The following is a 17,655-nucleotide window of genomic DNA, read 5'->3' on the forward strand; positions in this document are numbered from 1 at the left end:
TTGAGTGTTATCCTGTGGCCCAGTCTGTCTTTACTGTTGTACTACTTGGCAGGCCTTGGCCTGGACAGCAACATATGTTATGCTTTCGGATTACTGAATTAAATGATCTGCTTGAGAGTTGCATTAATCTGTTTGTATGTATTTCAAAGTGTAAACAGCTATATGACATGGCTTATACAACTGTAATAGTACTCAAATAAAACTTTCTTATGTATGCAAACCTGTTTGTAGTGTCACATCCTTTGACTTCTCTGTGGGTATATGTTTCAGGCAACAATTGTCTTTTGTATGGGTGACTCATACACTGTCCATTTGATGAGGTGGCAACTGTAGGAATACTGGTTATTCAGTATGGTGTGCACCCTCTAAATATGTATCTTCCTATACATATCTCTGTGCATGTATGTGTAGTGATATATATATATATATATATATATATATATATATATATATATATATATATGTATATGTGTGTGTGTGTATGTGTGTGTGTGTGTGTGTGTGTGTGTGTGTGTGTGTGTGTGTGTGTGTGTGCATGTGTGTGTATATACCTGCATATATATGTGTGTGTGTGTGTGTGTGTGTGTGTGTGTGTGTGTGTGTGTGTGTGTGTGTGTGTGTATGTATCTTTGGACTGTTTATTGCTTCCACATTGTACATTCCCTATGGTAGTTAGAGTGTACTGCATGATATGTTATTGATACCATCCTGACATTATACAGGTGGGATGGATTACTGTTAGCATCTTGTGCCCATGTTGTATCAGGTCCTGGGTATGGGACTTGCAACAGTTGGTATTGTATTGCAGGGCAGATCTGTTTTGCTGTGGGGAAGGGGGTGATATCAATACTTAAAAGACATATATACCTTGGGCCCCCTCACCTCCATTAACGGTGCCTTTGGTCATATATGTATTTGTTATGTTCTCTTTTATATCTATAGATATATATCTGTATATATATATCTGTATATATATATATATATATATATATATATATATATACACACACACACACACACACACACACACACACACACACACACACACACACACACACACACACACACATACATCTACATGTATAAATACATTTCCTGTACTGTTGAATGACTTTGCTGGATGATATGTTTGTGAAACATGCGGGTTATGTATATCTGACATGGCTTAGTAGTAAATCACTTTGACTATGGTGTGCAGGGTCCTGGGTATGACCCTTGTAGAGGCTGTTTATTTTGTTGCTGGGCAGAACAAGGGCCGTTGGATACAGAGTGATTAAGGCTCTTTTAAGCAGTTCTAAGCAGGTTTTTTCAGGTTTGCGCAACGGTAAGCACTGCTAACTTCCGGTTACAGTTCCTTATATTGATTTAGCTTCTCAGTTGCTTAACTTGTGTAGGCATTGCTTACCCCCATGCAAACAAGCTTAAACCCACTTACTCCTGCTTAAAAGTGCTTACTCCCACTTACCCCCACTCTAATTTCTTTAAAAGAAATGAAAAAGGGTTGATAGGAAAGTGGTGAAAAAGGGGCACAAAGAGGGAAAGACAGTAGGGAAAATAGCTAGGGATGTGCAGGACAGGTGTAGGGAAGTTCCATAACTGTCCATTTCTTCTACAGCAACAGCTGTGCATATACACTGAATTTGGAGATAGATTTGGACACTCAAACCCCTGAGAGAGGGGTGAGGACAACAATAACATGTTCTGAAGCCAGTTAGATCAGATTACATGTGTCCAGTGGACACGTGTGCGAAATGGACAGCTATGTATGGGGCAAGATTTTTTTGGGGGAACTGATTGCCCCTTTTTTTTCAGGTGAGAGTGGGATGTTGGGGAGGGATAGTAGGTATATTTGGGGAGGTAGGTTGGGTAGGATAACAGACAAGACAGCATACAGGGGCAGTATATGACACATGTGGGGGGAGTAAACACCTTGATGGGGAGGGGTGTTTGGAAATCGGAAGCCCATGAGCCCCCTAGTGGATACAGTGAGACTGAGGTCCCCACCCTCGGGCAGTCACCACTGCACCTTCACAGCCCCGAAGGTGGCTGTGCTGGTGGCTGAGTAGGAGGGCCAGGCCAACTCTCTATTTGTGACATGCGGCCCTCAAGCTGGCTTAGGAGATCTCCAAACTCCCTGTGGAGCTTGCTATGCACCATGCCCCGGACCTGGCAATGGGTGACAGTGACCTGTACGCTCCCGCTCCCGCTCCCAGGGGGGGTGAGCCCCATCCCCTGAGGCAGTTCCACCTGAAGGTGGTGCAGGACCAGCAGATGAGGAGGTCCTGGGGTGGGCCCCAGATGTGCTGGTGCCTGGTGCCATGGTCAGATGAGGTGGGACAGGTGGGTCCACTGGGACCAGCCTTCCCAGATGTGCTATGGTGTTTCAATTTTACAACATATGTGGGTTAGTAATAGTCAACACATTGCAGGATTAGGTATAACAGCATGCATAGATACTCCTATTAACCCAAAACACCAGATATGGGACAGTTGCATAGCAAACAGAACACATGCACATATGAAACCACAGTGGCCATTGATGGCAGCATGCCACCAATGTGGGAGTATGTCAACATGGCACATGCACAGAAACAAATTTAAATATTTATCAAACAATAGGACATATGTCCCAACAGTAGATTTAATGGAGCACATACCGATTGGGTTGTGTATTTAGTTTATTGTTGCAGATATGGTGGGGGGGAGAGAAAGATGTCAATTAACAACTAGTATATTTCTGTAGTTCTCATTACTTTCCTAGTCAGTGCTCTGATATGTACCTTACAGGTTTTAGTACACTACCCTATGGCCTTACGTTGGACAGTGGTATGGATGTAGACAAATATATATATGAACTGAGTTTTACCTGAAGTATACACCTCTTACCTGGTATACCTGTGGAGGTATTGTTTGTTAACACTACCTGTTTCTACACATATTCCCAGATTTCAGGTTGATGTTATGCACATACCTGTCCATCTCTTATTGCACACACTCTGGGCATGTCTTGACCACATGCAGGTGAACCGGGACATATTTTGACTATTGCCCTCTTAAACCTTTGGTGAGTTGTACAATGACATATTTGTTTTCATTGACATTTTCCAAATATGTACAGGCATGACAGTCAGTTATATGACATGAAATGCTGCCTACATGTTAGAGATTAGCACGTTGATATGTCAGGGGGAACAGGGTAACAGCCGGCAGATATGGCCTGATTAACTGGACATTCTGGACAATTCTGTACACTTGTGGGGTATGATTTTGCATACAACTTGCTACCACTCCCAGGATTCGAACCATGGCCGTGTCTGCTAAAATAAAACAGTATCCATCACAGTTGAGTGTGCTATATAGATATTGCTGTGTATCTCTTCTCTGATTTCTGTCTATAAGTCTCCTGTAGTTTTACAATCTAACCTTGTAATTACAACACTATTATACAGGATTTCTTAGACAGTTTTATTATGTAGCACAGTGTGGGTGACAGTAATGACTAATACCATATTATTCAGAGCAACTGCAACACTAACAATGCCATACAATACCAGAGTAAACAGTACCAGTACAGGATATCAATCTTTTATTTCTAGGCACAGTTTTCGTATCTGACAGACCTGTGGGGGAAATGTTTGTTAGCACTACCTGAATGTTGCCACACATATTACCAGATTCCACATTAGTATTATGCACATACATCTCACTCTGTTACTGCACACACTCTTGTCACACCTTCACAACATGGGGGTGGAGATGGGACATACTTGGCTTATTACTCTCATAACATTTTGGGGAGTTGCTAGAGTGACAGGTTTGTTCTTATAGATGTCTGACAATCAGTTATATTTCTTATTTGCTGCCTAAACATCTGGGATCATCCCACTGATTTGCCAGGGGGACATGGTGACAGGCAGCGGATATGGGCCAATTAACTGGACAATCTGGACATATCTGTACAATTGTGGGGTATGATTCTGCATACAGCCTACTACCACTCCCAGGATTTGAACCATGGCTGTGTGTGCTAAAAATACAACAGTTCATGTCTCAGTTGGGTGTGCTATTTGGATTATGTTGTCTATCTTTTCATTGTTTTCTGTTTAAGTCTCTCTCAGTTGTACCATATGACCTCTTGTGATTACAACAGTCATCTACAGACATTCCTACACATTTTATTTATGTAGCACAGTGTGGGTAACAGTGCTTACTACAACAGTACTATTAAGATATTGCAACTCTACATTACCATATGATACCAGAGTAAACACATACAGTCCATCAGTTAGACCTTTATCATTGGGCGATTATGCTTTCATTTACATACAACCTATATAAGACTCTTCCTGCCATATTCTCTGGTGTATGCAGTACATGCCTTAAACAATACAGGTTTTATACAGGTGATTAACTTTCTACTACTTTTAGATTTATTTCCTGTGACAGTACATGCAAGAGTATTACTAACCTGCCTCGCTTCATAGCTGCTGCAATCTACAGGCATGGGGTTCCTTTTTTGCAGTCCGCTCATCTGCCACTGTGAAAGACATAAGAGGAATATTTAGCCATACCTATCCATAATATACATGAGCTGGCAATTATTAAACAGGTAGTGGACTGATACTTACACACGGTTGGGACATCCCCTGTCTTCCTAGCCTCTTGGATCCACTGATCCAAGAGATCCTTCTTTCTCAGCTTCAGGTCAGCATAGTGATGTTTGACCTGTTCACCAGTTCGAGGTATGCCATTGGCACTTGTGAGGTCATGGGTGAGATGATCCCAGGCTTCCGTTTTGTATTGCGAACCCTGGTACTGGCACTGCAGCAGTCTCTCTGGTCATGGTCTTTAGCAAGGAATCCTGCCATGACTCTGGACTCCTGGATGCCTCAGCACTGTGCCTGAAAGCACACATCCTCTCCCATACCAGTCATAGTGCCTACAGGAGGAAGCGGCAACCAGTTATGAGATGTATTCCCACGTGTTGGGTTTAAATAGGGCCGATTTCCCACACTTTGCCATGATTGGACAGTTTTGAAAATGCTAAGCTATGGACAAACCTGCTTACCTGAGTTTGACATTGCTTAAAGGGGTATACCAATGGGCAAACTGATTTAGCTGACGTACACATTGCTTACACCTACTAAGCTGGGCTGTGCAATGCTTAGCATTGCTTAATTTGTAATTTGCACACTATTTGCTGTTTGGCATTGATTTATTATTCATTACATGTTATATGTGTGTTTGGTATCTATGATTCATGTGTATGTACACTGTATGGGGTCCTTGTGTTTATTAGGGGATTTCAACACTTTATTACAATGACACCTCACATCTGGGCTTAATGCAGTAGTCCAGTTCACATATTTATGTTATGTAGTAGGTTATACAACATAAAACTGTATATAGATTCTTTTCACATGTTAAGTTTGATTTTCCTATAGTGAGGATCTGTTTCTTGATACCTCAATCTTATGTACTGCTGTGATGGCTTAGTGGTTAACTACTGTGACTATAGTGTACAGGGTCCTTGGTTCAAGACCTTTGTTTCTGGCCAGACCAGCAGCTGTTGCATACAGAGTGATTAAGGCACTTTTAAGCAATTGTAAGTGGGTTTGCACAGGTTTGCACGAAGGTAAGCAATGCTAACCTCCAGTTGCTTACAGAGAATTAGCTTCAATATTGCTTAACCTATGTGTGCATTGATTATCCCTGTGCAAACGGGCTTAAACCTGCTTACTACTGCTTAAATATGCTTACTCTTGCTTAATAGTGGTTACTCCCACTTACCCCCACACTAATTTAGACAGTAATGTAAAATGGTTCTTGGGAAGGTGGTGGATTTGGACACTCTATGGATTTATCATTTATTATACATTGTACCTTTGATTTGTATCCCTGATTCATGTGTACATATACTGTATGGGGTACTTGTGTTTATCTGTGGATTTTACAACATTATGACATTGAAACCTCACATCTGCATTTAATGCAGTACTTCAGTTCACAAATATATGTTAATAAGTAGGTTATGCAACAAAAAAATATTGTTCATAAAGTGATTTGACATGGAAAATGGAATGTATTGGAGTGAGACTCGAACCGGGAATGACTGCTCATAAGGTAAATACTCTGTCCACTACACTATTGCAGGATTGCTTCCTTTGCATATATCTTGATATTTATCCTCTTGTGCCATTTAAGCTGCAATAAACATAGCTAAGGAATGGGCAAACCCGTGCACCTACAGTTAAATTGTATCTGTTTGATAAAAAGAAATTAGCTTGTTTATATTTTAACTATTGCTCTTATAAACTTGGGGGGATGTTGCTGGGGGTATGCGAACACCTATGAGCAGTCTCGCTCATTCTTATTGCTAACCTGCTGCTTTTGCTTGCAGGGGTGTGTATATTCTGAGAGCTCTGCTCTCAGACATGCCCCCTGCACTCATACACACTCCATGTCCATTTAGGAGCTCAGGCAGCGCATTCATTAATATGCCTGGCACGCTGCCGTGCTGCTCCTAAATGGCCACTTCCGTGCAGGACTAAGCTACTCCTGCATGGAAGAATAGTGAATCCAGGGGTATGTTTATCTGGAGGTTTTGGCTTTTGTGTAGTTGCAATGCTTTTTTTTAACTATTTTAGTTTGAAGGCCAGTTCAGTAAAACATAGGTCTTTCTATACTTTACTGTGTGTGAGCTCTATTTATGCTGAGCCTTAGTAGCAACTTTAGCTGAAAACAAATAATTTAATTTTATTTCATTTTATTTTCAGACTGTTTGTGATAGTCTTGTTTGGGAGGAGAACATGTATTTTCTCAGTTAGTTATTCCACGCAGCTTTTAAAGACTGAAAGGTTTACAACATTTGTGTCCAAAAATCTCATGCATTTTCTTTTTTACTAAGGATCATATTTGACAAACAGTCAAAGAATAATGTCGGTTTCAGAAAAGGCAGCATTAGTCCCTTACCAGCAAGGAAGCTTTGAATGGTACAAAGCTGGTCTGGCAATATTTAATAACCCGGGAACAAGACTCATTATGTTGTGATTACATCTGGTCAAACCACTAAGGAGAGGTTCTTGAATATTCCCATTGTATGGTGGAAAAGTGAAGCAGAGTTCCTATTAGGAATGAACCTACTTCCTCAGCAGAATGACTCGGATAATTTTGAATGTGGAAGAATTTTTTGCTCTGTTTGTTATTTAAATGTGTAATGAGCTGTAGAGTGCTTTGATGGGGATAGAAAAATCTGCAGTGACACACGTGGTCCATAGCTGGATCAGACACAAGATGAACACTTCCTGACTGCCCACTGTCTTTGACTGGTTCCCTGATTTAGCTAAATCTATGTGAAAAATGTATTCAACATCAATACATTAAATGGCACAAAAATGCAGCTTGCAGGGTAGGAAACTAATGTAGGCTACAGACAAATGTACATTGATTCCCTATTAAAATTGGCATGAATACTGCAGCTGACAGGTTTCTACCAAAACTGATGTTGTTAGGTTTTTTCATTTTGTTCCTGCAGTGTGACAGCCAGACTAGTTGTACAGTGGGTTCAACTAGAGACTGTTAAGGAAGCTTCACCCTCATCACATCTTGATTAAAGACTTTTTGATTAACTGTCCTCATATGGTTAGACTAGACCCATACCTTTCCTCAGGCTAAACACTGGTTCCCCACAAGACTGTGTGCTGAGCCCCCTGCTGTATACTCGTTACACCCACAATTGTGTCCCCTCTCATTCTACTAATACCATCATTAAGTTTGCGGATGACACCACATTGGTTGGACTTATTTCAGCAGGAGACAAGACAGCATATCAAGATGAAGTTTAAAGACTGGCTGTATGGTGTACTGAGAACAACCTTGCCCTGAACTCTGCCAAAACAAAGAAACTCATAATAGATTTTTGAAAGGACAACACAGATCACAACCCAATATACATCAGTGGAGACTGTGGAAAGTGTTCCTGCCATCAAGTTTCTGGATGTACATGTGGCAGAAGATCTCTCTTCATCCATAAACACCATGGAGGCAGTCAAGAAGGCACAGCAGAGCCTACATTTCTTGAAGATCCTCAGGAAAAACAACCTGCAGTAGAAGCTACTGGTGTATTTTTACTGCTGTTTTGATGAAAGTGCACTGACATACTGCATTTCCACATAGTATGTCAACAGCTCGGCAGCAGACAAGAAGGCCCTTCAAAGGATCATTAACTCTGCCCAGAAAATCATTGGCTGCTCACTTCCCTCTTTGGAGGAATTCTTCAGCTCTTGCTGTCTTAGGAGGGCAACCAACATCTTGAAAGGCCCTTTTCACCCTGGGCATCAGCTGCTTGAGCTACAGCCTTATGGAAGATAGTTCAGTTCCATTCCATCTCAGACAAATAACTTAATAACAGTTTCTATCCCAGAGCCATACATGAACTGAACAATGCTAAATACTCACACTGAGTACAGATGATAGCCATTTTCACTATAGGTATATGTTTATATTTATGTGCACCTTACCTTATTCCTTTCATGTGCAATATACCTTAGTGCAATAACTTAGTTGTTTACTGCATTGCATTATATTGTATTGTTTGGTATTGTATTGTATTGCATTCTCTTATTTATTCATGTTCATTATGTGTGAATGCACCTTAGGAGGATTGCTACAAATGTCATTGTAGTTGTGCAATGACAATAAAGCAATCTTATCTTATCTTATTTTATCTTATCTAATCTTATCTTATCTGCTGTAGTTTATAGTGCTTGCAGAAATAGAAGAGGTTTATCCAACTTTACAGAATGGGCAACCTGTAGATCGTACCCTTAATGGAGAACAGACATTCTGCAGCAGGGTGTTAATCTACAGGTAATGCCCAGTGAAAAATGAGTCTTCCACTTCATAGCAGTATATCAAGCTGCCATGGATCTCTGACTGAAAAAAACTAATGGCCACAATTATTTTATGCATGCTAAGCTATGCTTTTGCTGTTTGGTGAGTATAAAATAAAAAAAGAGTAAAATACAAAGCACATGTGTGTGTGTGTGTGTTTATGTCTGCATGTGAGAGTGTATGTGTGTTTGAAAGTAAGAGAGAGGGAGATGATTGAAAATAAATGAAACAGAAAAAAGTGTGTGTGTGTGTGTGTGTGTGTGTGTGTGTGTGTGTGTGTCTGTGTGTGTGTGTGTGTGTGTGTGTGTGTGTGTCTGTGTGTCTGTGTGTCTGTGTGTGTGTGTGTGTGTGTGTGTGTGTGTGTGTGTGTGTGTGTGTGTGTGTGTGTGTGTGTGTGTGTGTGTGTGTGTGTGTGTGTGTGTGTGTGTGTGTTTGTGTATATACGTTGCTGTCTGCCTGTATGAGTGAATGCATGCATGAATGCAGAAGAGACTGCAAGTGTGTGTGTGAGTGTGTGTGTGTGTGTGTGTCTGTGTGTGTGTGTGTGTGTGTGTGTGTGTGTGTGTGTGTGTGTGTGTGTGTGTGTAAGAGAGAGAAAGAGAAAGTGAAAAGTGAGAGCAGTTGGATGATCCCTGGCAACAGCAGCATCACATAAGAGGTTTGCATACCTCTCATACCTCTCAACCTCTCTGCAGAAGAAAACTGAATAGAGCCACAAATAACAGGGAAACAAAGGACCAAATATAGGGACGGATTTTAAATACTGCTATTATAATCTTAAAAAGTTGCTAGAAGAACAGTGTTTCCATTAGCATGTATTTTCTAAAAGATATTAAGTCTGAAACTCAAATGTTTGTCATTACTTAATGAATCGGACCCCCGGTGATTTCACAGAACACTACAAATTTTATGAGGAATGGACCAACCATATGAGCTAAAATCTGGATATTCTGCAAAAATCTGGACAGTTGAGATGTATACTCTCAACTCTTAGCTCAAAATAACTGAATACCTAAAATAAAGGGGGGGGGGGCAAAGGCTGAAAATAGGAACGTATTTTACTTGAATATTGGGATTTGTGTTAACATGCATTTTCTTTATTTTTTACTTAAATGTTTTTATTGAGTTTACAAAATGAATGTAATTTCAAAACTTTGCAATATTAAAACATAATATACACAAGTTAACTATATACAGTCAACAACTATAAAATCTAACCAAACTATTTACAAAGGTGTTTGTTTAAAAGATATCATACATGTTTTCATTTAAATAGGTATTACAGTCATCTCTCTCCATTATTTTGTTCACTTTCTTCCATGATTGTAATAAGACGTGATTCTTTCTGTTCTCATTCTAATGGTTCTCATTTCCATTTGTGATACATTCACTATGATGTTTCTGTATTCTTTAAATGTGGGTGAGGTTTCACTTTTCCAATTTGTAGCTATGGTTCTGTGTGCTATAGCCAGTAGAGTCCATAAAAGTAAAAACTTGGTTCTAGGAACACATTGGGATGTGGGAGCATTAAACGAAATCAAAGATTTAGACAAATGGAAATTATCATTAAAAACTATTTACAAGAAAAATTAACTTTATCCCAAAATGGTTTAAGTAAATGACAAACATAAAACATATGCCTCCAATCTGCTCTGAGGTTCCTTTTACATCTCCTGTTAATAAGGGTTTTATATCCTTTTAATATGTTTTTATAAACTTAGAACTTATGTGCATCTGTTTGCTTTCTATAAAATGTTCTGTCATCATCCAAAGAAAATTATTTGTACAAACGCAGTATATTGTGATGGTAATGTAAGACCTGATTTTAGCCATATATTTTCATGTATGCATTTCCATCTGGCAGAATAAACATTATTTACCCATAATGGTATTGTTTTTATGTTAGATGACAGTGCATATATTTCTATATCTGGAAGACAGAGTCCTCCTGCTTCCCAGTCATTTAAGTGATGATTCAGAGCTATTCTGTGTTTATTTAGATACCATAAGAATTTTAGCATTCGTTTATTAAATGTTTTTATGTAAGATTTAAAAAGAGGTACAGAAAAGGGTTGCATGAAGTATAATTTTTTTTAAAAAAAAATAAATCATTTTAATTATATAATGCCTGTCCTCCATTGTAAATAAGTATTTATTCCATTTTTGAATTAGTGTTTAATGCTATTTAGAATATTAGAGTAGTTTATTATTCATCTGTTAATGTAACCCCAACGTATTTTATTTAGTTGTCAGGAGCTATATATTTGGAAAAATCCTTATCTGTGCCTTTATTAAAGTTTATAAGTAATATCTGTGTCTTATTTTCATTAAATTTAAGGCCCAAGAGTTTCTGAAAATGTTCAGTTAAATTTAAAAGAGTTTTTAGAGAGGTGTTATCATCCTTTAAGGTTAACAAAATATCATCTGCAAACAACTAAACATTAATTTTTAATTTTTAATTTTTAATTTTTTCTGTTTGTATACCCTTAATATTCTTATCCATTCTAATATAATTTGCAAAAGATTTGATTACTGAGGCAAATAATAATGGAGACAAGGGGCAACCCTGTTTTCTACCTTTAGTAATTTCTAAAGATTTAGAAAAGCATGATCCAATCTTTATATATGCTAAGGATTTTTCATAAAGTGATTTCATTAATAGTGTGAATTTTTGAGAAAATTCATATTCTTCTAGAACTGACCATAGATAGCCCCAGTGGACAGAATCAAATGCACTATTTATGTCTAAACTGACTATATTCATGTTATTATTTTGTATGATTAATATAATCAATTAAAGATATAATTTGTTTAATGTTATATGTATTTATTTCTTTTATAAAGCCAGTTTGATCTTCATCTATTAATAATGGAAGTAGTTATTTGATCATAACTGCATGTATTGCCACAAACATTTTATAATCAACATTTAGTATAGCTATAGGTCTGCTAGATGAATATTTCTTTGCATTTTTATCTGGTTTAAAAATAGGTGATATTATTGTATATTTCCAAGAAGGAGGAATATTTTTGCTTTCCTTTACTAATGAAAACACTTAATAGTAATGCCAGAGATTCTTTGGTTAATAATTTGAACATTTCTGGGATCATATTATCTATGCCAGGGGCTTTGTTTTGCTTTAAATTTTTAATTTGGGATTTAAGTTCAATCATAGTTATTTGTTTGTCTATTCATTTTATATGGTCATCTGTTTCTTTGGCTTTGATATGTTTTCTAAAGAAAGACTTTAATATGTTTTGAAGTCTATTATTTTCTTTTGGGTATTAACTTTATGAAAGTGAAATATAAATGGTTCTAGTATCCATTGTAAGTCTGATACTTTTTTCTGGTATCTAGAATGTATATTTCTTTTATTTGATTAGCTTTTATGATCATTTTAGTTCTATTTGCTATTCTTTTCTGATTTTTGAGGTTCATCGAATAAGAACATAGTTTAGTTTGATCTTTTCTAAATTTATCATTGTCTTATGATGTAGTGTCTCTAATTTTTTTTTTATGTCATCTAATTCACCTATTAAATTAGTCTTTCCTTTCTGAATGTCTAACTTTAATGCATTGATTCTTGCTTGGAATTCCAGTAAGTCTTTGTCCCATTACCTTTTCTTGTTTTTAAATCATGTTACTGCTTTACCATATAACTATGACTTCAAAGAGTCCCAAATGTATATCTCTGACATGTCTTCAGTAAGATTTATGTCGAAAAATGTTTGTATCTGTTTAACATAAAATTCCTCAAAATCCTTTAAGTTTGTTATGTATGAAGGAATTCTAGTTACAATTATTCTTTGTTTTGTATTTAAAGTAATTGCATTATGGTCTGACAATGGGCATTTGACTACTTTGATTTTATTTATTTAACATTAGTTAACCGGAAAAGTCTGACTTGGAACGAAGCCAATTTTCAGCGGAGGCCTGTGGAGAAAGCCTCCAGATGCATGTCTTTGTAACATGGGAGAAAACTGGAGCACCCGGAGAAAACCCACACAAATGCAGGGAGGATATTCAGACTCCACACAGAAGACACCCCAGCTGAGAATCGAACCAGAGAACCTCTTGCTGTGAGGCAACAACGCTACCACTGCGCCATCCTCCAACTTTGAAGTTAAATCTGTGCACTCTATCTTTCCTTAAATGTGTGTCATGTTGATGAGAGTAATGTGTAAAGATAATGTATTAGGATCAGCATATTTATTAATGTGTACAATATTAAAAGTTTCAGTAAAATCAGATAGCATCTTAGAACTTCTTTCAGTAGTTTCTAGCATCAGTGTTCTCATCATTCATTACATAATTAAAGTCTCCTGCTATGATTCTTTTCACTTTAACATGGTGCACAATGTCTTCTAAATGTTGCTTGGCTACTTTGACACCTAATACAGGTATCCAATAAATGTTTACTAGAGTATATATCTTCACATTTATGGATGTCATTACTAAACAAAACATCCCTGTTTTGTCATAATATGCATTCAAAATTTTTGGCATTAAGATTGAATTTTTTTATAAGACTGCTACTCCTCTTTTATTTTGTTTATACTCCAAACTTACTAATTTGTGTTAATTTTATTTATGTCTTCTTGTATAAGGTGTGTTTCTTGCAAAAAAGAAATAATCTGTGCATTAAACATCTTCAAATATTTTAAGGCACTTCCTCTTTTGTAATCATTATTCAGACCATTTACATTAATGGAACTACATTTCATAGTTAAATTAGATTTACTATCAAATGGTTAATCAGACTCTGTGTGAGTCACAGTAGTCTGAATTGACCCATTTGGTAGAATCAGAAGAACAAATGCAAAACTGTAGAAATGTACAACAGTGAATGCAGTACAGCATTTGCTGTTGTAATGTTCTACATTTTCATGCAGATCACACTATAGTGGGGATCAGAAAATGTACCATTTCCCTCACTATAGTGCAATCTCCGAGTTTGTATATATAAGTAGCAGGGGGTTATGGGAGCACAGCCCCCACATGGGGGGGTGCAGGGCGGCTTGCCCCCCCTGCAAACATGTTCTTCACTGTGCGTTGCACAGTAATTCTGCTAGTGGAAGTATGGTAAATGTTTGAATTTTGTTGAATTTGAACATTCACCACTTCCACGTTCAAATTTTTGTTGTTCGCTGCAGTGGATTTTCATTTATACGGTTCATACAAATGATAATTCGCTTTCACTGAGAACAACTAAATGATAGTAAACCGTTAAATTATTACCACTCAAACTGCTAGTCATGTATATATATTTTAACTAATAAGCACACCAATTTAACTAATGAGAATGACTTATTTTCATTTGATATAGCAAAGTAGTTACGACTCATAGGCACCCAAATAAAGAATTAAACAATAAAACCTTTAATATTGAGACAAAAAACAAACTAACCCCCCTATGGGGAAATAACCCCAGCTTTGAATAGACATTCAAGTGTACCCTCTAACACCCCTTCCAAGAATAATTTCTCAACCCAGTTATCTAAACATTTTGTTTGACAGAAAGAAGCTTACTATGTCTTATATTCTATTCATATAAGACATTTTTCATAAAATTTGATTTTAAATCCAAGAAAAAAACATTTAACATAACCATATTACTATATTAAGCATATTAATTTGATATTGAACTAATACAAGTAACAATGACTTTTTGTGGAATCAGGAATACCCAACAGGACTAAATCATCCTCTGCAAGGAAGAGTAAACCTGTCTGGTGGACATCTGCAATAAATAAACTCTATAACAAAAGGAAAAAAATTGCTGTCCAGTACAAACAAGGAGCAGGTGCCTAACTGGAAGCAATCTCTCCTTAGCCTGAACAAGCAAATAAGAACACTAGTGAAATCCTCCAAAGCAAACTTCGATTCCAAATTGGCCAGATCAACATGAGACAATCATAAGGTCTTCCTCACATATGTCTGCAATCTCAAAGAAAGTGCCTAAATCTGTTCAGAACTGGTGGTCAAGGTCACCACATATACAAATGCTGTAGATATAGCAAACTTGCTGGCTGACAGATTCAGTGAAAACTTCACCCCTCTTTCTCTCCATCAGTAAATCAGGACATCCTCAATACCTTCCCCCTTCCCCTTATATCTAGGGAACAGGTCATCACTACTCTCTCAAAGGCATAACATACAACCTCCATGGACCCCTACATCCTACATGAACTTAGACAGGAACTTACAGCACCATTAGGCACCCTATTCAACCAAAGTCTGAGTACTGGCTTCATCCCAGCTGAGTGGAGGACAGCCACTGTCATCCCTTTGCATAAAGTTGGAGCATCCACTGAGCTGGAAAATTATAGACTCATCAACCTAAGTAGCCTGATCTTCAAGGCCATGGAACAGACTATTATGAACTTCATTAACAAGGACATTGGCAACCTCCAAACACTCGATCCCACACAGTTTGGCTTCATCAAGGGGGTGTCAGGTCTGTTAAATTTGGTCGACTTCTTTGAGTTACCAGTTTGTCTTCTTTGAGACAGTCACCAAAGCCATGGATGAGGGGAAGATGGTGCGGATTGCCTATTTTGACCAGGCCAAAGCCTTTAACACTATTCTCCACTCAGTTATAATAGATAAACTCTCTCAACTAGGCATCACTACATATGTGACCAGATGGGTAGCTAACTGGCTCACTGATAGAACCCACCTAGTCAAAATAGGGGAAGCCATCTCAAGCAGTAGACCCATAATGAGCAGTGACCCCAGAGTTCAGTCTTGGGACCTCTGTTATTTAGGATATACTTTTCTGAGGTGCAGGTCAAAATCAGGGGGCTATGGCTGACCAAGTTTGCAGATGACTGAAAACTGGGTGCTGTCATCAATTCCCCTAGTGATGCAGAATCCTCCAACAGGGTCACACCCAAACAAATGACTGGTGCCAGACACATGGCCTCAAGCTGAATACCAAAAAATGCATCATCATCCCCTTTGGGGGCAGTGATGTCCCCACAAATTATCACATTAATAACAACTTCCTAAGCACACAATCAGTCGCGAGGGATTTGGGCATCCAGGTTGATAGTAGCCTGACTTTTGACCATCATGTAGCTTCTGTTGTAAGGAAAGATTTCTACATGGCCCACCTCATAATTAAGGGTATCTCATCCAAGGACAAAGAGGTCATAGCATCCTTGTATTCTTCCCTTATAAGGCCTATTTATTTAGTACAATGCCCTGTTCAGCATGTACCTCGCAAAGGACATGCAGCAGATGACCAGGAGAATCCAGGGCCTCAAAAATCTTCCATACACAGATAGGCTAAAAGCCCTATCCCTCTACTCAGTTTCATAAAGACTTCTCAGAGGTGACCTCTGTCTGGCATACAAGGCAATCCACCCCAGCTTGATGGGACTGCTACATATCAGCAAGTCGAGCTCCACTCAAGTAACCCACATGTGTGGCCTCAACCTGGTCTGTGACATCAATAAGACTTGTTGGTGGGACAGATTTGTGTCCCAGAGACTCCCCCATTTGTGGAATAGACTCCCTCTACACATCAAGCAGAGTACCTCTTTACCCCTTTTTAAGTGCAACCTGGATAACTGGATGAGAAACAGAAAATACATCCCTGGGATTCCACCCATGTCCCTGATGGACAGGGGCATTGGGTGCTGACTTGTCTAAACATGGGCTAAACTCTTGGCTAGGCTTATAAGGGCCTCAGGGGCAATAGTCTAGTAACTTCCTCTGATCCTATGTTCCTATGAATATACAACAGTTCCCCATTAGTCAAACTTCTTTTGATAAGAATGGATTGATATTTGTCATTCAGTTTAATCTAACTAATCAGCAAAACAGTTCAGATTTATAAAATTGTATAGCAAGGTTCTATCACTCTAATTAAACCCAGTCAATATGCTATTATATTGTGTAGTATTAGTGTCTGTTTCACATCAGTCTCTTTATTATATGTGATCTAATTACAACAATTTCCTGTCTGCATTAAATCCAAATATGCGGTGTCTCATTAATAAGTTCACTAAATTATTTGTTAATAAATCTCTCGTTACTTTTACTCTTACTCAAATTGTACAGTTTTGTGTGTATTAGGTAAATATCTCTTTAAGAAGCTAAGAAATTCAAAGAACTCTTTATTGACCTTTAACCAGAGTGCTTACGTCATGCCTGAGCCTTTTACTTTCATTTTCAAGCATTTGCACAGTCGCAAAGGGATTTTCAGCTTCTAAATATGCTAATAATGAAAAAAACATCTTGAGAACAAGAAAACAAAATTTTCAGCTTGTGACCACAGCGAAAGCTGAGAAATAAGTAAGCAATTTCAGTACTTCTAAACATGCCCCATGCTAGAGGAGTGCTTGAGAGCTTACCCTCCTTCTAAACAGCTGTTTGTAAAGCCTAAACATGTCTCTGTAGTTAGAATCAAGTTTATATTTACCTGAGACAATTTTTAGTTTAACTGTATTAAGCCTTGTTCATTCCATATGAAAAAGAAAGAGAAAGCATTTCTTTTCCTGCTTAAGCATGTACTGAAATCTATATTTAAACTGTATGTTCAAATAAACATTTCAAGTGTTCACTTAAGTGCCTTTTTAAGCTGTAAATAACTGTCTGTGTCTACACTACACAGAAAACATGCAGTATGATGTGTTCCTTAAAGTTTTCATTTTCTTTAAACTTCTTTATCCCCTTTCTTTTTTAAAAGTAATTTGTGTGAGACTATGACTCTAAAACACTCTAACAAAAGGTATAAGCAGATAAGTTTCATGTAT

This window comes from Protopterus annectens, chromosome 3.part1 (assembly GCF_019279795.1).
Source record: "Protopterus annectens isolate FY-2018-M chromosome 3.part1, PAN1.0, whole genome shotgun sequence".
NCBI lineage: Eukaryota > Metazoa > Chordata > Ceratodontiformes > Protopteridae > Protopterus > Protopterus annectens.